General features: G+C 42.2%; 1 long non-coding RNA gene across 1 annotated transcript; it reads right to left on the bottom strand.

Annotated features, from left to right (window-relative positions):
• Nucleotides 1–209: 209 nt before the first annotated feature.
• Nucleotides 210–24,272, bottom strand: LOC145399818 (uncharacterized). The gene is made up of 3 exons (XR_013897402.1): nt 24,220–24,272; nt 12,129–12,238; nt 210–237 (listed from the first exon to the last, which is right to left on the bottom strand). It is a non-coding gene; the product is annotated as an uncharacterized LOC145399818 (long non-coding RNA).
• Nucleotides 24,273–24,364: the final 92 nt, after the last annotated feature.

Here is a 24,364-nt window from a genome sequence, read left to right as displayed (position 1 = left end):
GTTGGAGGTGGCATATCTATTGCTTACCTGCAGTGACTGACTTTAGAGATGTTTGCCATCCACCCATCCATCCATCATCCAATCCTACATTGTCCCATGAGGAGCGTAGGAGCCTGGGGCTAGGCAGTTGGTCCCGACATTTAAGATGAGAGTGACCATCTTCATTCATCCTTGAGTGGCATTACATGAGCAGTCAGCCCCAACCACCCCCTGGATATAAACCTTCACCAGCTCAATCTGATTGGAACGCAATAATTACCCACTAAACCACAAGGCGCCAAAATTTGGTTATATGGTTACCACTGAGCACAGTAAATGGTTTCCTGGTGCACAGGAAACCATTTGGCTTATCACTCAGTGTAGAGTCACCAACAGGCAGAAGGAAGAGGAAAGAATGAAGGAAAGAAAGACAGAAGAGGGAGTGTTAAGTCACCTGTAGGCAGAAGGACAAGGAAAGAATGAAGAAAAGAAAGACAGAAGAGGATGGAAGGAAAGAAGGATGGAGGAGAGGAAAGGGCAGACACCCAACAGCAGCACTACATCAAACTTATGTATAAGAGTGTTTTAGTACATGTAAAAAAGTATGGAAGTTGAGGAGTGCCTGTACTCTAATCATTTACCGTAGCCAGAGATATGTCCATTGTTAATGGTAATTTGTATTCATTAAATTTGTTGAATCATTGTAATTTGATAGGTAGGATACATTGTGTTTTATAAAAGTGCATAATGTCCACAGATGAATTAGAGTGATAATATCTTATTCATTTTCAGGTGAATATTGCAGAAGACGAGGACGCTTGTCTGTGTGATCAAATGTGACTGTTGTTTATTGTGTGGCCATCTTTTCCCATGGTACATGAGTCACCTGTCTCATGTGAGTAAAAGGGAACTGGATTAGATTGAGGGTGTGGTATAACAGGTAATAAGATTAGTTAATGAAAAAAATAAGTTCATTTTGAAAAAGTACATATTCTTTTGCTTGAAAATTAAAGAGTGTGGTGAAAAACAGACTGAAGATGCATAGGTTGTAGGTATTAGCACAGACTAAATTCTGTGCTAAAAAGAGTAAAGGCAGTGAGAGAAACAAATACTTAGTTGTAGGTCACTTCCTTGAATACTGATACGAATGACAACAGTATTCAAAATTTTGCACAGTTTAGACATGTAAGTTGGTGAAATTGGTACTGTATGAATATATTTGTAACACTAAGGTATATAGTTTATCATCATATTTCATTTTACAAGAATTCACTAAAGGTCAAGTATTTAATCTGTTGTAATCCAGAGAGCTCTGTAATGTATAAATACACAAGAGATTTTAAGTTATGTAATGACACTTTATTGAGTGAATAATGGAAGTAAAAGTTGTACCTTTTGAGTAAAATTCTTTGTTAAAATATAGTTAACCATACTTTATTTTTCTATTATATTTCCTTATCAAAAGTACAGTAATGAGCTGCTAAGACCTGGGGACTATACAATGGGGATGGTGAAGTAGACAGAACCGTGAACTACTTTCCAAAGGGACGAGATCATTCCCATGCTGGGGCAGGGAACAGTTTGTGGATTTGAATTTCACAGGTACAGTATTAATATGTGCAGCATGGATATGTGAAGGTTTATGAAATAAAAGAGAACTCCTAGGCTGCATGGATTAGATTTGCTTGTCTGTGCGCCCCCCCCCCCCCCCCACACACACACATTGTGTGCATTTAGACTTGGAGAAGGCCTTCGACACGGTACCCCATAAAAGACTAATGTGGAAACTAGACTATAGAGGAGGACTGAAGGGGAAACTCCTTGAATGGATGAGAGACTTTTTGAGAGCCAGACAAATGAGGACAGTAATAAAGGATAGGATGTCGTGGCTCAGTGGGTTAGAGCGCTCCGCTCTGACCAAAGAGTCGGAGGATTGAATCCACCCAAGGATCATTGGTAGGCATCAGGAAGGGCATCCGGTCATAAAATGTTACACGCTCCAGTCCAAAGGTCCTCTACCCAGGGGCAACGCCTTAGCCCTTCAGGGATACCTGGCGTAAAACTAAATTATTATTATTTTTTTTATTATTGATGTCTGGATGGAGGGAAGTAACAAGTGGAGTCCCTCAAGGCTCGGTGTCGGCGCCAGTAATGTTCCTGATTTATGTAAATGATATGGTAGTTGGAGTGAACAGTTATGCAAGTCTGTTGGCTGATGATGTAAAGATCTTGAGGAAGGTAGAGGTTCAGGAGGATTGGAAAATGCTGCAGGAGGATCTGGATAGGATACATGATTGGAGCCGGATGTGGGAAATGAAATTTAACACAAAGAAATGTAAAATATTGGAAATGGGTAAAAGTACCAAGAGGCCATCACTGAATTATTTGATGGGAAATGAATCAATCACAAAAGCGAGAGAAGAGAAAGATTTGGAAGTGCTGGTCTAGGATAGTTTGTCACCTAAAAAATATATTAACATGATAGTTAGAGAGACGTACAAACTCTTGTCTAACATAAGAGTAGCATTTCATTATATGGATGAGATGAAGAAAGAATTGATGGTGGTCATGATTCGCCTCAGGTTAAAATATGCAGCAGTACTGTGGTCCCCACACAAAAAGAAAGATATAAACAAGATTGAGAGAATACAAAGAACAGCAACCAAGATGGTCCCCAGTCTGGCAGATCTGTCATACACAGAGAGGCTGGAAAAGCTGGATTTGCCTTCCTTAAAGGAAAGGAGAAAGAGGGGAGACATGATTTCAGTGTTCAGGACCATGATAGGAGTAGATAAAATTGACCGAGGAGATCTGTTTGTATAGGATAAGAGAGCAACAAGAGGACACGGAATGAAATTGAAGAAGTCAAGCTGCTTGAAGGATATCAAGAAATATAGTTTTCCTTATAGAAGTATTGACCTGTGGAATAGCCTGGACAATGAGATCGTCCAGTCTAAAAACTTAAACGAGTTTAAAGCTAAATTTGACTTATTTAGAAGCAGAGACAGGATCCCACGAGCGTAGCTCATTTCCTGTATATCACAATTAGGTATATTAGGTAAATACTTAAGTATTTGGAACGACTTAGACGAAGAGGTGGTGCAGGCGAAAAACATTCATGTGTGTAAAAGTAGACTAGGTAAATGTGGATATGGAGACACGACAACAAGAGCATTGCTCAAGTCCTGTATACTACAAACAGGTAAATACACACACACTACACACACACAAGACAGAGCAGACGTGTGTCACTGCACTCTGCTTAGGTGCCAAATACCTAAGTGTATCTAAAAATAGTCAAGCCTGGTACTAAGCTAAATTATAGATGACTGTAGATTAAGTAGAAGCATGGAAGTGCTGTCCAAAGAATGTATATCAAATAGTCAGAGCCCTAAGGAGTTTGCTGTGTTAGCAGACAACAGGCGCCACGCCTGATGAGCCCTGGGTAAATTCCAACACTGATGGAATGGAGATGCTAAACTGTAAGTAGAACGTTTATTTCTCTATGATGGCATACTTCAAGAAATGCAACTAGGTAAGAGGAAGGGAAACAGTAAAAAACAAATGATAACTACACAGACTTGATGGAACTGGTTACATTTAATAAATTAGCAGAGAAAGTGAACAAATTGGAGAGAACTTTCAAACTGGAATTGGATGAAATAAAGGAACTGTACCAACAAAATGAAAAAAATGAAGAACTGGTAAAGGAATCAAACAGAAAAGATGCAACAGTAGGTGAGCTACAAACTGAAGTAGACATTCTCCGAAAGAAAATGAACAATGAGAAATATAGTAGTCACCCAGGAAAGAGTTCTGAAGTAGTACAATAATGATAGTCATAATTAGACAAACAGGTAATCTGGTAGAGCAAAGCAGAGACACTGATGAGAAGATAACTAGGGCAAATTAAATGATGAGAAACTACACACAGGAAGTACAAAATATATGGGTTGAAGTAGCCAAAACAAGTCAAGATCTAAAGAATAAAGCTGAAGCAAAAGACATGACAGGAGAGGTGAAAGACATCATAAGGAAGAACCCAAGGCTGATAAAGGAAACAGCTGGGATTAACAAATCTACAGTCATCACTGGTAAAGGTGAAGAAGAAATAAGGTACAGAATTGCCAGAGATAACGGAGATGGTAAATATAATGAACATATTGAAAGCAGTATCAGATGAAATCCGTGAGAATGATGTAGAGGAAGTCAAGAGATTTGGGAAATATGAAAGGAACAAGTCAAGGCTGCTGAAAATAACCTTCCAAAGTGTGAACACTGTAGAAGAGGTATCAAAAAATGCTAACAAACTTAACCCGCCCCGTCCCGACCACTTTCTCACCACTGGTACCCCCCAATCCCGACCATTTTTGGACCCAAATTTTTTTTGCTAAAACTTTCGCTTTTGGTCAGAAACAATGGTCAGTCACGAAGAAATTGTTCCCCGGGGTCCATAATTGCCCTAAACAGGTATGCCTTGGTCACACCTGGCACCATGTTCTCTGTAGGTGGTGTGAGCCTCGAACGTTTTCTATGGTATTATAAGTCTGGGAAACCAATGAAAGTAAGTAGATATGTATTTATTACAGACATAAAAACATGTGATAAAAGAGTAAATTGGATTTTATACAAAAACAGAGCTGAAATAAGCATTGTACCATCGTGCGAAACGAGCAAAATCGGGCAGACTGGTCACGATGAATCGCTAACATTGCTGAATCATGATACATATAATTTTTTCTACTTACATAATACATCTCCAATAACATTATACCATTTTACATTTTATTGAACTGTTTTTACGTATTCACAGGCCTTTCGATAACATTTAGCGTAATGTTAGCGCTTATTTACGTAGTGAGTGAACTCGCTGTGACTGTTGTTTCAACTCGTATTGTTTTTTTTCTACTTACATAATACTTTCCTAATAACATTATACACTATTCAACTTTAGAGAACTGTTTTGAGAGTTTCAGGCCTTACGTAAATATTTAGCGTAATAATAGCGCATAATAACACACACGGTAAAGTCGCTATGACTACTATTTCAACTTACAACCTATTTTTGTACTTATATAATAATTCTCCACTAACATTGCACATGTTTACACTTGATATAATTGATATCACATAATTTCAGACCTTACGATTCTACTGAGCGTCATATTATCGCGTACTTACACAGTGAGTGTTATCGCGATATCATTTGTTTCATCTTACACTAGTATTCAACTTATAAATTACCTTACTACTAACATTACAACCTATTCCACTTTATATAATTCCTATCACATACTTACTGACCAGAATGTTCTACTGAGCATAATATTTTTGCAGATTTACACAGTGGATGTACTCGTGACATCAATTATTACAACTTACACTATTTTTCAACTTATGCGTTTTATTCATGCTAACATTACACCCGTTTCCACTTTATATTCTTGCTATCACATATTTATTGACCAGAGTGTTATACTGAGCGTCATGTTTTAGCAGATTTATACAGTGGGTGTAGTTTTCATATCACTTCGTTCAACTTACACTATTTTTCAACTTATACATTACTTTCCTGCAAACATTACACCCGTTTCAAGTTTATATAAGACTTAGCACATACTGACTGGCCTTACCATTATACTGAGCGTCATATCGCCATCCCACACAGTTTCAATAGTGTAGGAAGTTATGGTACTCTCTGAAACATAGCTGAAGGCACAACGCAACATTGGTGGTGGTGGGGGAGGTGGAGAGCGGCGCCTTTCATCACTCGCACTTCTCTTCCCTCTCCCTTTTCCTTTACCCTTTCCCTTCCCTTTCCTTCCTTTCCCCACATCCTGGGGCTGTGTGGAGGAAGTTTGGGAATATTGTATGGCGAAAGATGTGCTGGGGAGTGGCTCCACTTCCTCTCCCGTAGGCCTACGTGCACCACGTGCTCATGCTGCCTCCCTCACACCACTTTCCCTTTCACCCCTCGCTCCCGCCACACCACTTTCCCTTTCACCCCTCGCTCCTGCCACACCACTTTCCCTTTCACCCCGCACTCCCACCACACCACTTTCGCCTTCCCCAGAAAAAACACTAGGCCATACTTTATTTGCCTTCTCGCCCCACCTTCTGATCCTCGGGGTGAGATTTTTTCCTTCCCCAACCACGAGGCAACATCACGTCCTAAGCCGCCGTCATCGTCATCGTCCTCATCAGAATCTCTCTCTAGGGGATGAAGAGAGGTCCATGCAGGTGTTTTGGGTGCAGGCTGGCCTTCCCTTGCCTTACGATACATGACATACCGCTTTTTCCGGGGCGAAGGGACCTCCTCATCACTGCTTGTTATTTCCTCCTCAGGCTGCACATAATCTCGATCCACCACATCATCATCAAGTGGAGAATCACTATCTCCAGTGAAGGCATCCAGAGCGGATTGTATTTTGTCGTCTGAGAGACCTTTACGCGCCATGTCTGACCTGGGTCACTGCTAACAGGTGAGTGACCGAGACAAGGGCGAGCGCAGGTCACGCGGGGTCTGGGACGCTGCCCGCCTGGCGGCAGGTAGGGGAGGCTTGGGTAGGTGGGCGAATCGAAAATCTCGTGCGAATTTTGAAAATTGTGGAAATTATGAACCTTGCAATTGCAGGACGTTGAAGTACGTCAACGGGATTGGCAGTGACATAACGTGAGGACGTGGAAGTACGTCGACGGGACGCCGCGGGTTAAGAAATCATAGAGGAGTACAAAGAAGTATGGATAAAAAAGGTGCCTAACTCAAGAGGAATGGGGATTATACACTAAGGGAAAAGATGGAAGATGCAAAAAGAAAGAATGATGCAAAGTCAGATGAAGAGGGAACTAATTTTTTTTTTTTTTTTACAAAGTAGTAGGACTCAACCTGTGTGAAATATGTGAACAATATGGCTAAGGTAATGTACTCAAATGTAGATGGAATGGTATCCAAATTATTAGAGATAAAAGACTGTATCATAGAAAATGAGCCTCATATTATTTGTCTGAGAGAAGCAAAATTAACCCCAATGATATCAAATGACTCTTTAAATTTGGATGAGTACAATATATGGCAAAGAGACGGAAATTAAAAAAAAGGAGGAGGAGTTATGATACTAACAGAGAAAAGACTCCAAGTAAACGAGATAGAAATAGACATACCCTCACAAGTAAAGTTAGTTGCAGCAGAGATTAGTACATCAGAAGGGATAATAACTGTGGCAAATTTATATATGCCACCCAAGCCAAACACATGGGACAGAGGTAAATATGAAGACCTGACAGAGTTTAACAACCCTACTAGGCTATACAGAATGGAAGAAAACTCTGAAAGAATTATACTATGGGGAGATTTTAACACAAATATAAACTGGAATACTCTATGGTTCATCTATTTTATGATGAGCATTTGGGCGTTGTCCCTCTTGGGAATTTCCTAGGCCGCCTTTCTGCCAAATGTGTTCACCTCTCTGTCCCATGTCAGCTATTTACTACTTCTAAATGAAGTTTATTTACAGTATATATATATTTAATTCTTTAATAAGGCTATATAGTGTTAAAAATGCCTCTTTTTTTTTTTTCTTTTAATAAATACTTTTTATAAATACCACAACACTTGTTGTAAGGGTAGAGTGACCTTGTTAATCCGGGACATTTCCACTCTGGCCGCCATCTGAGAGGGATGCTCTTACTCCTGCTACTCGCTCTCGTGTGCTCCACAGTAGAGAAAAAGAACTTAATTACAACGTATATAAGTATTTTTTAGAAGAGAAGGCAAACAGAGGACTTATAATTGTTCCCTCAAAAGCTGTTGATTAGGCCTCCTGGGGAAAACCTCTATTTATATTTAAAAAAAAAAAAAAAAAAAAAACCACGCCTTGACTTTTACCTTAAAGGTGGTGTGGAAAAAAAGTTGAAATTATAGAGAACAAATAAAACATCATACTTTATGGAAAGTATCACATTCATAAGAAAAACATAATGTTGACAGACAGACAGTAACAGAGAGAGAGAGAGAGAGAGAGGGAATGGAGATAAGGGGGATAGGCAGACAGCGAGGAAGGGATGTTGGAGAGGCCGGAGATAAGGGAGAAAAGGCAAGACGGAGGGAGGGAGGGAGGGAATGTGGTGGAAATTGAATAGAAGCGCAACAAGACAATCAGGAGGCTTTTCCTCAACCTCAAAGGTGGTGTGGAAAATAAATCGAAATTATAAACCACAAATAAACCTCACACTTTAAGGAGAAAATCAGTCATAATAAAAAAATAATGTTAGAGAGAGAGTGGTGTGCTGAGAGGGAGAGTTGTCATTAGCTCCTTGTTTCTAATCCGATTAAGTTGCCCAGTACAAAGTATGGCAACACTGTGGGACGGGGACTCCCCAGGAGGGACAACGCCCAAACGCTCTTCATAAAATAGACGGACCATGAATGTAAAATGCCATGAAAGTTGTTGGGATCAGAAGCTCTTGGATCTTATACAGGATTTTTTTCTAACTCAACATGTAAAGAAGAACACCAGAAAAAAAAGAGGATCAGAAGATCCCTCATTATTACAGCTCATATTTACTAGGCAAGAAAATGAAACTGACAATGTTATCTGTCACCCTCCATTTGGCAAAAGTGACCATGCAGTACTAGATTACAGTTCCGGGATAGCATGTGATATAGTCAGAGGTAATGGATATTACAAAAAGAGGCTAAACTACAAAAAGGGCAACTATCATGACCTAAAGAAATACTTCAACAATATAGATTGGGAAAAGGAGCTAAGAGGACTTGATAGGTTATATATAAAAAATTTTGTGAATTTTATGAAACAGGAGTCCATAATACAATGAATGGATGAGAAATAGGGGCGTGGAAGAAACTGAGAGGTGGAAGAGAGAGTTATATGTAGAAAGAAAGAGAGAGTGAAAAGATTAGTAAGAGAGAGTAAGAAGAGAGTGGATGAGGAATTTGGAAGGAATTTGAGTGTAAAGTGGAAGGACTGTAAGAAAATGTTCTGGAAAGAGGTGAAAAGAGTAAGACAGGGTGGAAGTGAAGTTAGCAGGGAAGTGAAAGATAAAAATGGTAGATTACTAGTGGAGAAGGGAGAAAAAGTGAGCAGATCGAGAGAACACTTTAAGGAATTGTTGAACATAGAGGATGGAAGTAATGTGAGTATAAGTGGCTGGGAGAAGGAGGGAGGTGAGAAGACAGGAAGAAATCAGTAGGATAGAAGTTGTGGAAGCAATGAAGAAAGTTAAATTGGGGAAAGCCCCAGGAACTGATGGAGTGTGTGGTGAAATGCTGAAGCATGGGGGAGAGATAGTAGTAGAATGGATGTGGAAGATGTGCAGATTGGCCTGGGAGGAAGGTAGAGTCCCAGAGGATTGGAAGTCAGGTATAATTATTCCCTTGTTCAAAGGAAATGGGGAAAAAGAGGTGTGTGGTAATCATAGGGGCATTTGTCTTCTTAGTACAGTATAATAGGAAAAGTGTATGGTTAGATCTTTAGTGGAAAAGTTTCTAGAGAAGGGAAAGAAGTTGTATGCGGCTTTCATGGATTTGGAGAAAGCATATGACAGGGTGGACAGACAAGGATTGTGGAAAGTGTTAAGAATAAATGGAGTAGATGGGAAGTTGTTGAATGCTGTGAAGAGTATGTACGATGGTGCGAAGGCTGCAGTGCATGTGGATGGTGAACTAAGTGAATTTTTCTTTTTGAAAGTTGGGTTGAAACAGGGATGTGTCATGTCTCCATGGTTGTTCAATCTGTACATGGATGGGGTAAAAAAAGAGGTACAAGGTAGGGTAGTGGATGTTGGAGTGGCCCTGGTGAGAGAGGATAGTGTTTGGAAACTCCCTGTACTGTTGTTTGCAGATGATACTGTGTTGTTGAGTGAATATGAAGGGGAGCTGCAAGGCTTGGTGGATGAGTCTGGGAGAGTGTGTAAGAAACGGAATCTAAAAGTGAATGTAGGGAAGAGTAAAGTGATGGTCTTTGAGAGGGGTGAAGTCAGTGAATGTACAGCGAGGTTGGATGGTGAGGAATTGGAAAATGTGAGTACGTTTAAGTACTTGGGTAGTGTGATGAGTAAGGATGGAGGTTTGGAGGGTGAAGTGCTTGAAAGGGTACAGCAGGGAAGAAAGGTTGCTGGTTCTTTGAAAGCAGTGATAAGAAACAGGGAAGTGAGCATGGAAGTGAAAAAGTTACTACATGACAGTATTGTGATACCAACTCTAATGTATGGAAGTGAAGCTTGGACGTTGTTGGAAGGACACAAGTCAAGAGTGAGAGCAGTGGAAATGAGTTATTTAAGAGAAGCCTGCGGAGTCACATGGAGAGACAGGCTGACGAATGAGGATATAAAGGAGCGTTGTGGTGTGGACGTGGATGTGACAGGAAGCGTTATGAGGAACACACTGAAGTGGTTTGGCCATGTGGAGAGGATGGAGGGTGAAAGACTGACGAAGAGAGTGTATGTGAGTGAGGTGGAGGGGGGAAGAGGGAGGGGGAGGCTGAGGATGAGATGGAGGGATGGGGTGGAGAGGTATATGAGAGAGGGGGGTGTGAGTTGGAAGCAGGGCAGTGAAATGGCGGGGGACAGGGCGACTTGAAGGCGATTTGTTTGTGGCCACCCCAATCGGGATTGAGGCGTCTGGCAATAGATAGATAGATAGATAGAGTCCACAATTATGTCCTATTGCACAAAGACACGGAAATAAAGATAAAGAACTGGTTTAATGCTGACTGTAAAAATGCAGAAGAGAAAAGAGACTTGCTGTGGATCAGATACAGGTGATATAAACATGAGAGAGCATATAACAACTACAAGCAGGCATGAAATGATTATTCAAGGACAAGGAAAGAAGCTCAAAGACAGTTTGAGGAAGACATTGTAAATAAAAGTACAGTACAGATCAGCTAAAGCTGTTTTACAGCTACATACGAAGCAAAGCAAAAGTTAAAGATAAAATATGATCCATCATGGATGAGGGGAAAATCTGTATCAATGATGAAGATATTTGTGATATACTAAACAAAATTTTCCTGTCAGTTTTTACTAAACAAAGTAGATTTGCGAGAGATAAAAATGAACAAGCATGATCACACATGTTAACAAATATACGTATAATATAACAAAACAAGAGGTCCAGGAAGAGATGAGAAATTAGACTGGGGAAAAGCCAATGGCCCTGATAAGATTTCGTACTGGGTATTACAGGAATGTGCAAAAGAGCTAAGCAGTCCTTTACAATTAATATTCAGAGAATCCTTAAGACAAGGAAAATTACCTGATATTTGGAAGAAAGCAAACATTGTGGCCCTTTTCAAGAAAGAAAATAGACAAAATCCACTTAACTACTGACCAGTATCACTGACCACTGTTGTAAGCAAGATGTTAGAAAAACTGATATGAAGAATTTTAGTAATCACCTGGAAAACACAATAACTGAAAGACAAGTTGGTTTTAGAAAGGGAAAATCATGTGTTACTAACCTATTAAGTTGCTATGATAGAGCTGCAGAAATAATACAGAAAAGAGATGACTGGGTAGACAGCATTTACTGTATTTGGATTTCAAGAAGGCATTTGACAGAGCACTACACAAAAGATTTTTATGGAAACTGTACACTCAAGGAGGAATCCAAGGTAATTCGTATGACTGGATGCAAGATTTTCTCAGTAAAAGGGAAATGAGAACAGTGCTAAGGGGAAATTACTCATCATGGAGAGAAGTGACAAGTGGAGTTCCACAAGGCTTGGTGCTGGCACCAATTATGTTGTTAGTATATATAAATGACACAGACAGCAACACTGGAAATGGAAGCTACCTAAATATGTTTGCTGATGATCCAAAAATACAGAAGGAAATTACAAACACAGACTCTTTCATAGAGTTACTAGAGGAATTAAATAAGCTCCAGGAATGGTGCAAGAGATGCCAAATAGAATTCAATGTGAACTAATGTCATGTAATAAAATTGGTATAAGTGAAAAAAGATCGGACTGGGACTGTAAGTTAGGAAGTTCAACCCTACACACATCAGAAAGGGAAAAGGATTTAGGAGTGATTATCAGTAACAGACTATCACTGGTTGACCACCTAAATGAAAAAGTAAGGAACGTGAACACACTGCTTACTAATATGAAGGTAGCACTCACATATATAAATGAAGACATGCTGAGAAAGATAATAACATCATTCCTCACACCAACTTTGGAGTATGTATCAGTAGTCTGGAATCCGCATCTCAAAAAACATATAGCTAAGCCTGAAAAGGTACAAAGGGTCACTGCAAGAAAAATTAAACCTACCAACATTACAGGAGAGAAGGAAAAGAGGAGACATGATTATGTAATACAAATGCATCACAGGAAAAAAAATATGTAAATGAGTACAGTAATAGTCCTGTATTCCGAATCAAAGGGAAGCAAGGGTCTTTCGGACAATTGTTTTTTCAGACTATTGGGAGGGCCCTTAGAAAACATTAGAAATATGTACATGGTCATTAAATAAAATGATATGGGTTATTGTTTTACTCGCCGGAAATGCACAGAAGTGTAGCTGAATAGATGCTGGCAGGTACATCCAAGTCCAAGGCAAGTCCACACCAGATAGATCCTTAGATAAAGCCCAGAAAAATTAGAAAAAAGACCAGAAAATTTTTAAAACTTTTGCCTTGACAAATTCGGATTATTGGGATTTTCGGATTATTGGTGGCCAGATTGGAAGACTTTTACTGTATATATATAACCTATGGGGAAGCAACACTAAGAGGACACTGTAGAAAACTGTACAAAACGAGAGGTGATAAAGACGTAAGAAAATTCAGTTTCCCAAACAGAGCAGTTGATCAGTGCAATGCATTACCGAATGAAATAGTGTGTGCCAAAACAATTTATAAATTTAGAGACATGTATGAAAAAAATGGTTCAAAACACAGGACAGTACGAGCTTGACTCATTCCTATGTAAGAACACACACACACACACACACACACACACACACACACACACCGCTCGCTGGTGCAGTGGTAACGTTCCCGCTTGCCAACTGGTGGACGGGAGTTCGCGCCTCGCTCAGGTTGCGAAAAGTTTCACTGACGAAGTGGGTGGTTACTGTCCCCCTTGAGCAAGGGGACGGGTGTGTGCGTGTGTGAAGGTCACAGCCTTGCCCTTAGATCGGACTATATGAGACTCAGCTCCCTTCCGGGAGGGTAAAAGCTGACGATCACGACCATCAAGTGATCCTGACCGACCCGGTGAATTACACACACACACACACACACACACACCACTCGCTGACTCATTGGTAATGCTCTCACCTGCCATCTGGTAGGTGGGGGTTCACACCTTGCTCAGATTGCAAAAAGTTTCACTGATGAAGTGGGTGGTTACTGTCCCCCTTGTGCAAGGGGATGGGTGTGTGCGTGTGTGAAGGTCATAGCTTTGTCCTTTGATTGGACTATATGAACTCTCAGCTTTTCTTCCAGGAGGGTAAGAAAGCTGACAATCACGACTATCACATGATCCTGACCGACCCAGTGAATAGCACATCCTACTCTCTCTCTCTCTCTCTCACACACGCACACACACACACACACACACACACACACACACACACAGAGTCCATCACCTCATTGTAGGAAGTTTGACCAAGCATCATATTCAAGCTTCAAGGGAGGGTGTGACACAGGTAGGCAGAAGGGAATGCTAGGGAAGTGAACAAAGACCTGGCAGGTTATCACTGTCATGTTAGGGCAATTGGAGGAATTGGCCCTTGCAAAAACTGAAGCTGTATACGAATCAGAGCTTGAGTGAAAGCCAGGTGGTGAGGGCATAGTAAGGGGGTGTTCTGACTTACAGGGGGCAGGTGGGGGTGAGCAAGAGCAGGCAGAGGTAGGAGATTTTAAGTTACTATAAACTCATGATCACACTGCCAGTGGTTGTGAGCAGACACCAGCGCATGAGTTGAGGCAGGATGAGATGACAGTTACTTTTACTTACATGAGCCTGTTTAATGTTGAGGTTTCATTGACACCATCTCTATGGGATGCATCTCATATGATGCACAATGACAGAGCATTTACTGCACACCAGTGGAAGAGAGAGAGAGAGAGAGAGAGAGAGAGGAGTTTCTGGTAAATTTATTTTGGTATTCATATACATACTCATCTCATGGTAGTCTATTTTTTTCCCTTTTATGGATGAGTTTCCATTACAATGCAAATGCAGTTTTATAGTATAGTTACACTCAGAGACAATGAAGATATTTTGCTGAAAATTGCACCAATAAAATAATAAACCCACTGTGTAACACAAATTATGTGTAATTAAGCTAAAGGTCCAATTAGAATGGAGAAATAGAAGAAGGGAAAGACGAGAGGAAGGAGTAGTTGCAAGGAGAGTGGAAAGGTTACAAGAGGATGAGAAAAAGGCAGAGTATAAGAGAGATGTGGAGGAACGATTGGGCAAATATGAATTGGAGCAGATGGGAGACGTGGAAGGTGTGTGTGTAGCATATTTACAGAAGAAATATGTGCAGCATGTGATGTGGTGTGTGGAAGGAAGAGAAGACGGAGGGGGGTGCAAGGAACAGCGTGGTGGACTGAAGAGGTGAAACAGGCTGTGGCACAAAAGAAGAAAGCATACGATGAATGGATGAGAAATAGGGGCGTGGAAGAAGTTGAGAGGTGGAAAAGTTATATGTAGAAAGAAAGAGAGAGTTAAAAAGATTAGTAAGAGAGAGTAAGAAGAGAGTGGATGAGGAATTTGGAAGGAATTTGAGTGTAAAGTGGAGGGACTGTAAGAAAATGTTCTGGAAAGAGGTGAAAAGAGTAAGGCAGGGTGGAAGTGAAGTTAGCAGGGGAGTGAAAGATAAAAATGGTAGATTACTAGTGGAGAAGGGAGAAAAAGTGAGCAGATGGAGAGAACACTTTAAGGAATTGTTGAACGTAGAGGATGGAAGTACAGTAATGCGAGTATAAGTGGCTGGGGAATGGCTGGGAGAAGGAGGGAGGTGAGAAGACAGGAAGAAATCAGTAGGATAGAAGTTGTGGAAGCAATGAAGAAAGTTAAATCTGGAAAAGCCCCAGGAATTGATGGAGTGTGTGGTGAAATGCTGAAGCATGGGGGAGAGATAGTAGTAGAATGGATGTGGAAGATGTGCAGATTAGCCTGGGAGGAAGGTAGAGTCCCGGAGGATTGGAAGTCAGGTATAATTATTCCCTTGTACAAAGGAAAAGGGGAAAAAGACGTGTGTGGTAATCATAGGGGCATTTGTCTTCTTAGTATAATAGGAAAAGTGTATGGTAGGATACTTATTGACAGAGTTAGAGAAAGAACAGAGAAATTAGTTGGAGAAGAACAGGGAGGCTTTAGGAAGGGAAGAGGTTGTGTAGATCAGATATTCATTCTTAGATCTTTAGTGGAAAAGTTTCTAGAGAAGGGAAAGAAGTTGTATGCGGCTTTCATGGATTTGGAGAAAGCATATGACAGGGTGGATAGACAAGGATTGTGGAAAGTGTTAAGAATATATGGAGTAGATGGGAAGTTGTTGAATGCTGTGAAGAGTATGTACGATGGTGCGAAGGCTGCAGTGCATGTGGATGGTGAACTGAGTGAATTTTTCTCTTTGAAAGTTGGGTTGAAACAGGGATGTGTCATGTCTCCATGGTTGTTCAATCTGTACATGGATGGGGTAATAAAAGAGGTACAAGGTAGGGTAGTGGATGTTGGAGTGGCCCTGGTGAGAGAGGATAGTGTTTGGAAACTCTCTATACTGTTGTTTGCAGATGATACTGTGTTGTTAAGTGAAGACGAAGGGGAGCTGCAAGGCTTGGTGGATGAGTTTGGGAGAGTGTGTAAGAAATGGAATCTGAAGGTGAATGTTGGGAAGAGTAAAGTGATGGTCTTTGAGAGGGGTGAAGTCAGTGAATGTACAGCGAGGTTGGATGGTGAGGAATTGGAAAATGTGAGTACATTTAAGTACTTGGGTAGTGTGATGAGTAAGGATGGAGGTTTGGAGGGTGAAGTGCTTGAAAGGGTACAGCAGGGAAGAAAGGTTGCTGGTTCTTTGAAAGCAGTGATAAGAAACAGCGAAGTGAGCATGGAAGTGAAAAAGTTACTACATGACAGTATTGTGATACCAACTCTAACGTACGGAAGTGAAGCTTGGACGTTGTTGGAAGGACACAAGTCAAGAGTGAGAGCAGTGGAAATGAGTTATTTAAGAGGAGCCTGTGGAGTCACATGGAGAGATAGGCTGACGAATGAGGATATAAAGGAACGTTGTGGTGTTGATGTGGATGTGATAGGGAGCTTTATGAGGAACACACTGAGGTGGTTTGGCCATGTGGAGAGGATGGAGGGTGAAAGACTGACGAAGAGAGTGTATGTGAGTGAGGTGGAAGGGGGAAGAGGGAGGGGGAGGCTGAGGATGAGATGGAGGGATGGGGTGGAGAGGTATATGAGAGAGGGGGGTGTGAGTTGGAAGCAGGGCAGTGAAATGGCGGGGGACAGGGCGACTTGGAGGCGATTTGTTTGTGGCCACCCCAAACGGGATTGAGGCGTCTGGCAATAGATAGATAGATAGATAGAAGCTAAAGGTTATGTGATTTTGCCAGGGTACTGACCCAGCATCTGTAGAGAAGTACTCAGAAAATATTTGTCAAATTTTTTTCCATTCTTGCATAACTTTTTTCTGCTGGAAAACTGCACATCACCAGGGTTTTCTTCCACATCATCTATAGGACTTGCTGTTGCACCCATTCCTTCTTCAGTACTCATGTTGTACTGAAGATACATACATCTTTAGTGATGTGTACTGCTTTATCAACAAATATGATTTTTTTTTTCTCATCATTCTGAATTTTCATCGTGGTTCCAAAAGCACACTTAGTGCATCTTCTGACACTTAGTAGGCGATAATTAAATACTTTTTTGATGGTTTAAACCCTGCTAGGGCAATGTTTCTCCCCTTTTTAAGAAGCAGTTTGTACTTCAACATACAGTTTCCAGCAGCTGTGACTTTTGTAGGAATACTATCTCTGATTTTTAGCACTAGGGACCTTGCTGCCTGCAGTTACCAACAATGACGTAATGATATTGCCATAGTAACACCCACCAACCATAGGGGTGCCTCATTCCTAGTGCAGACGTTCAAATGCTCCAGCCCGCCTCTGCTCTTTCTTGTCTCCACCTTCCCACTCTCAGTCAGGCTGTGCCCTTTGATAGAATGAGTCTAAGAAGGACCAAATGAGGGAGAAAGCCCCCCAGATTGGCTGAGCACCAGATAAATCAAGGACTAGACGAGGGAGACGTCCCCCCAAATTGGCTGAAGCACCACATAAACCAACTCCAAAAACTGATGTTGGAGACTGGTCACCCTTGACGAAAGTTGAAGACAGTGACTGGATGAATTTGTCAAACTTACCATGAAGGACGTATCAGCAATAACTTTACCAATGGAGGAGAGAACGATCTGACACGACAGCATGATCCTGTCAGCCATAACTTTCAGAAAGCCTCCAGGACAGGGAGTTAACTGTGGAGGGCAATGAATGATATGAAGGGTCAGCCCATCTCTGACTCTAAGATGGGGGCTTTGATCATTGAGGGTTGTGAAGCTGGATCAGTGAATGGGTATTCCAAAACATAACAGGTTGAGTAGGGACAATGATGAAAGGATGAACGAAACTAAGGAAGACCTGAGTTAAGTGGAATTGTCTCAGAAGGGGTCTGTTAAGGAATAGAAGGGCAAATCTTATAAACTAAATACAGTAATAGACTCCTGAGAGACAAACAGCTGGCTATGGCAGAGGTTGGTCAAAATGGGAGGCTGGCAACTGATAGCAATAATGTGATGATGAGCTGTCTATTAAGACTTAGAAGATGGGTAGGTCATCAGTTATTGGGGAAAACTCGGGAATTGGACAATGGTGCAATGAGGGTGGTGCTGTGATTTGGAGGCGGAGCAGCATGAACAAGACCTACAGAGGGATGGGAGGTGACAACAGACTGCTGCACTACCTCAGCTACATCTAGGGCAAGTTAACGGAGTGCTGAGAATCAGTGACACCTGCACAACTGTAAGTAGGAGTCTGGGGCCTTCGGTGCTGGAAGGAATCCTAGGAAATGTGGGGAGTATGGTAGCCAGTACAGTACAAGGCAGTGGAGGATCGGGGTCGTGTATTGAGTGAATAATTAAAGTATAGAGTTGTGCATCATCCTAGAGGTATTTTTCTGTTCCACAGACTGAACTATGGATGACCAGGGTTTTCAGACATTAATGGCAAAAGCAAGTGAGACCAATATCTAGACTTAACTTCCTCTGCCATCCCTAGTTCCACACCTCCACTCTATTCCCACACCCAGTTCTTCTGTTCCACACAGATTTTTAAATGTCCTTGACTTTGGGCATGTGAGAAAAGTGTCTGAGGGTTGTGAGTAGTGCCCCCTAGGTGCACTTGTAAGATTGCTCTGCTAAATTTAGAGTACAAAAGGTCTGTGGTATTTGTCATACAACTTAACATATTATCTATACAGTACTATTACACTGTTTCCTACCTCACTGGCTTTGTTGTGGTCACCAGCACGGCCACCTTTGGTTATTGTTTTAATGTAAGGTGTCTTAAACTTTCACCTCAGTGGTGGTCCTGATTTGTCATTTAAAGAGCTTTCCGTCAGTTACATTATTTTTGCCGTCTATAGACGTCAAGGTAGCATGCATAACCAATCCTCAGTTGCAAGGCAGGAGATGGTATGATTGTTGAAATATTGGAGGATGGTAGGTATAGGTCTGTGAGTGAGGGGATTTATGATGAGCTCAAGGAAGTGCTGAAAAAGAAGTATTGGATGGGAAAAATGGTCTTAACAGCAGCAAGTTCAAGGTATAATTACTCATATATTTGCTCACTGTGCCAATAACTGTTCACTTCGCCAGAGTATGGCTCCCCCCACTCCGCGTTTGGGGGGGTCTCGAAAATGAGGCAAAGCTGTTTATATTCGATTTTATAGGAGGAATCAGGCTAACCTACTTGATCAATTTCTGGTTTGAAAGATTCTGTTCAAAACATGAAGCTTGCCTGTAAACAAGGAACAGGGAAAGGGTGATGTATAGATCTTTTCCACGTGACGTCACGAGTCATGTGACTTTTGTTTATGGCGCCACACTGGACGGCAAATTATCGGACGTCTAGAGAGAAAGAACTGCAGAAGCCACAATGATATTCCACTGTTGTGCCTTTGGCTGTAAGGTAAGGCAGAAAACTGGAAGTGGGATACACTTCTACAGGTTTCTAGCTAATAAGGAAAGGCGACAGAAATGAATAGCTGCCATGAAGAGGGAGAATTGGCAGCCGATGGCCTACTCCCGCCTCTGTAGCAAGCATTTCACACCAGGTGAGCCGATGATTTGTGAGCAGATATGGGCATATTTACCATTCTTAGCAGTTGTAGGTGTCATGGGATATCCTAATTATGTTACTGTCCCAGAGCAAAAGACCCACACGGCCATGTGTGTGCGTGGGAAAAGAGGGGGAGGGTCCATGTCACAGGCCTTGTTTTTTTATTATTCCTGAGCTTCACCCATACCAAACTGGACATAGCAGTTGTAGGTGTCATGGGATATCCTAATTATGTTACTGTCATAGAGCAAAAGACCCACACGGCCATGTGTGTGCATGGGAAAAGAGGGGAAGGGTTCATGTCACAGGCCTTGTTTTGTTATTATTCCAGAGTTTCACCCAAACCAAACCGGACACAGCAGTGATGGTCAAGAATGTTAGATGCATAAGTAAAACAGATTAAATTACAGGTTATTTCATACTTAAAGTTAGGTTAGGTTAGAGAAGGAGGTTAGGTTAAGTTAGGTTAGGCTAGGTTAAAGCTTATATTTTTATTTTTTCAATGTTTTTCAGTGTGATTAATTTGAAACTGATATTTGTCATGGTGAATGATTTTAATAATAGTGCAGTACAGGACACTGTTCAACACTTCAGTATAAAACTGTTATATACCACTGTGAGCCTGTGTGCTAAGCAGTTTCAATTACAAATGAAACATAATTACTAGTACCGGGTACTACTATTTATAATTTTCTATTTTTTTAGAAATGAATGTTGCTCTACAGAAGGCAGAACTATCAATATATACATCCTCCAGTTGAATATACATTTTAAACTTAGTACAAAAATACTTTAATTACAAGTAAGAGGATAAATAATGTACTTATAGCAACGGCCCCCTATATTTATCTTTTACCACGTCTGTAGCTACTAAGATTTTTTTTTTAATATAAAACGTAAAATCATTAAAAATATATTGTTGAAGTCTTTTAGTTTTATGTTGTGGTGATCAGCATTCAATAAATTACAGTACTTTAATTTTAATCTGTGCCAATGTTATGTTTCAGTTGTAATGTAAAAGTTAACTTCAAGAGTAATTTTGACAGTTTTGGCATATACTATCAGTTATGCATTTTATGTAAAACTACTTTAAACATACATTATATAGGCTGTGTGTATGTATCTAGGCCTATAATTACTGAAATTTCGAAAATAAGTAAATTTTTTGGTAAATTTCCAGAATTACACCCAACTCACCCTGAAGCTTAAAAATTTTCAATTTTTAATGTTCTATAGTGTGATTAATTTGAATCTAATATTCATTTCTGTCGGAAATTACTTTTTTTTTATTCCAAACCAACCTAACCCAACCAACTTAACCTAACCTAACCTAACCTAACTTAGGACCTAACTTGAGGAGTAAGAAGAGAGGATAACTGCAGTAGGCCAATAGGCCCATGCAAGACAGCTCCCATAAGTGTGTGACTAATTTGCCCTCCCTACAATTGCCCATACAGGCCCATCCTATGCTTGAAACTTTCTAAATAGGGGGCAGTAACTAGGGTACCTTACTGGGAAACCTATTCCATTCATTAACTGCTCGATTAGTCAAACTATATAGTTCCTCCCCCATTGGCCCCACGTCAATAATTTATATACTGATTATCAAGACAGTTTACAAGTACCATATGTCAGTTCCAGCTATCTACATTGTGCATAATTATACAACATGACATGTCTGTTTACCTTGAAGAATGCCCCAGTGAACTTTGCTGGAGTGTTTACCAAATAGTGATAGAGATCACCATATCAGAAATCTGGTTTTGGTCCCCAGTCCATGAAACTGGTGAATTTCTCCCGAGAAATGGTGTAAGGATCTAGCCCCAAACACTTTATCTGGTTTCTTTACAGATCTTGGTGGCATTGATTCAGATTTCTTCATATATCAGACAGTTTCATCTCAGACAGCCCTGTCTGGACAGCCATTACTGCGAGGAGTTTGCCATCCAATATGGAGTCATAAACAAAATCACGTGATTTCTTTAACGTCACTGGAAAAAGTCTGCCCGTAGTAAGATATCTGCGATTCACTGCGGGCTCAGCTCACATTCGCGGACTGGAACATGGATAACATGCAATGAATGCGGAATGGGGCTATTAGCCACACGTTCATCAGTTTAGGCAGAAATAAAACTGAATCACACATAGACCCCTAAAGTCTGTTCAAGCTGCTACTTCCATTTTGTAATAATTCTTCCATTTTCTAATTGTTCTTTATTTAATCTTCCGTCTAAAACAATGTCTGACGAATAAATACGTCTACGTTACTGCCCGGGATTCTGGGACTCGTCCTGAACGCCCAATAACTTAGGTGGAACTGCCTGAAGGCTGGTTCAAGATGCTAAATAAATTGCTGCAGGACATCAAAACAGACTGCAACGAGCCACCAGAAGGAGCCCACGGAGGAGTGTACACGACGCAAATGAGCTCTGGGCGGAAACGGCTTAAGTCCACCAGGGCCGCGCGCCCCTATGACACGGAACACGCCCGCCGCCACCATAGCAGGAATACAAGATGACCTGCCGGGCAAGCTGCCCACAGATCAGACGGGTGGAACTGTTTCTCCAGTTCCTAACAGCACCCCTGAGACGGCCAATAGCCGCTCACCCTCCTACAGGAGACGGCCGGAAGCCGCTCTGGAGGAAACTAGGAGACGACCTGAAGCCGCTCGGAAGGTGCCCCTCGGAGAGACGGCCTGCAGCTGCTCGCCCTCCTACAGGAGACGGCCTGAAGCCGCTCGGAAGGTGCCCCTGGAGAGACGGCCTAAAGCCGCTCGGAAGGTGCTCCTGGAGAGACGGCCTGAAGCCGCTCCTTCATCAGGTGCTGAGCCTGGTCCACCTACCCACGACTTGGAGGGAGCCCCCAGCCTGAAGCAGCTCCGGAGGCCAATCAGGAGACGCCCGGTAGCCACTCCCGCCTTTGTCAGGAGACGGCCAGAAGCCACTCTGAAGGTGCCCCTGGAGAGACGGCTGGTAGCTGCTCACCCTCCTATGGGAGACGGCCTGAAGCCGCTCTGGAGGTCAATCAGGAGATGGCTGGAAGCCGCTCTGAAGGTGCCCCCGGAAAGTCAGCCTGTAGATGCTCTACCTTCCTGCAGGAGGCAGCCGGTAGCCACTCTGAAAGGGTCCTGAGACAGCCATGGCCAGTAGCCGGGCCCTACCACCAGAGACCGCCTGAAGCCACTCCTTCATCAGGTGCTGAGCCCAGTCCACCTACCCACGACTTGGAGGGAGCCCCCAGCCTGGAGGAGTATTGGAGTGGCCCTGTGACCATCACCAGGCTCTTCTCCCTACAGCCGGGGGAGACGCCCCTGATGGACCCCGACGCTGGCTGATGCCGCAGCTCACTCCTGACGGCGTCCCCGACCTGTGGGGACCGCAGCCTCCCGACCGCCCCTCAGACTCCCAGGCGGGACCTCCCTGCACCCAGACGCCGGAGATCCTCATCCTCCATCAGGCGCCTGATTCAGAAGTTCAGGCGACTGTTTGGCCCCAGCCCAGAGGGCCGGACTCACACCCCGAGCCCAGAAGCCTCGGGCCCCTATGCCCCCAGCAGCCCCGGATGAGAAAGGATTCCCCTACGCGCTGTCCCTCGTCCCCAGGACCTAGCCGCCCCTGGCGGATCCCAGCCCCGTCAGTAGAGAGGCTGAGACTTCGCTGCCGCCCCTGCACCTAACTATGACATGTCCGACCTTAGAGTGAGTGAAAGTGAACATACGCAGCCTACAGACAGTGTAGAAGCGACAGAGTAAAGTGGGCCAGCGGTTAGAACATAAAAGAAAGTGGTGGCAAAGATAGTGCAATAGTAAGACAGTGAAGGACGGGTCTACCATACAGTAGTGTATAGTGCCATCGTAAGACAGTGAAGATCATACATAGGCCCCTGAGTTGAAGTTCCAGTACCACCAGCTCCACCCAGGTACATAGTAAAGTAATGTAAAAGTAATCTACGGGCCAAGGTACAGTGAACACTCTATGCAACAGTGACGGCACGTCTCGATAAGGTCACACTTAGGCCCAGTGTAAAATAATAATGCTACCCTGGGAAATTGAGACAACCACCACCCCCAGCCTAGGAAATCTAAACTCTCCCACTAACATAAGTGTCTAGCTCAAGTGTTGTTCCCCCTAACCAACCCGGTCCTGTACAGTATCCTGCGTGAAACTATTATTCCATACCTACAGCCCAAGAATTATAATTGTCCAGCTTGTTTGTATTTGTGACATCTGCTCGTTCCTGTGTATGGTGTTGCCTTGAGATTTTGTGTCCTGTCTCTCTCTTATTTGTCCAAGCTCCGGTCTAGAAAGAGAACCCAGCTACTCACTAGGTGCTCCAGGGACGAAAGGCCGACCCTAAAACACCTAGCAATACACTAAATAATGCCAGGATTAAAATGATATGCATCAGTACTGTTGAAATGGATGAGATCGACAAGTTTAATTGGTTCAGAATAATAAACATTGAAATTAGTTGTTGTCGCACCAGGCCTGAGTAAATCCATTTCTTTGTAGAGGAAGAGGAAGTGCTAGTTAACCAATGTGGTGAAAGCCGATTTAATTCCTTGTAACAAGAGTTGCCTTCTACATTTATCTACTTCCTGTGTCAGTACGCAGTGCAGTTAGGATTGCGAAGTCCACCGACAAACGCACCCCAAAAATACGCTAGAATGTTCCTAAGCATAAAATCAGAAAATAGCGAACGTGCTAAAATATCCAGAATATCATTAGTACTGTAAAAATCTCAAACGGTACTATATTGATGGTAGGTAGACGTTAGAAATTGTCACTAAATTGAAGTAAATATCTAAAAATAACACACACACACACACACACAAACAACTAGGCAACTCGTGAATGCTGTGGGTGGTTGACTGTCTGTGGCTCGCGATTCTGTATTTCGTCTGCTGCCGCGAGGTTTGTTACAAAAAACAAAACAAGACACCTGTTGGAAAGCGGGAAGTATGATTTTGACGGGGAAAGTAACTAAGTGATA

The sequence above is a fragment of the Coenobita brevimanus genome, chromosome 1 (assembly GCF_032717465.1).
Source record: "Coenobita brevimanus isolate Jiangsu-jjx chromosome 1, ASM3271746v2, whole genome shotgun sequence".
Taxonomy (NCBI): Eukaryota; Metazoa; Arthropoda; class Malacostraca; order Decapoda; family Coenobitidae; genus Coenobita; species Coenobita brevimanus.
This window is presented reverse-complemented; position numbering and strand designations above follow the sequence as displayed.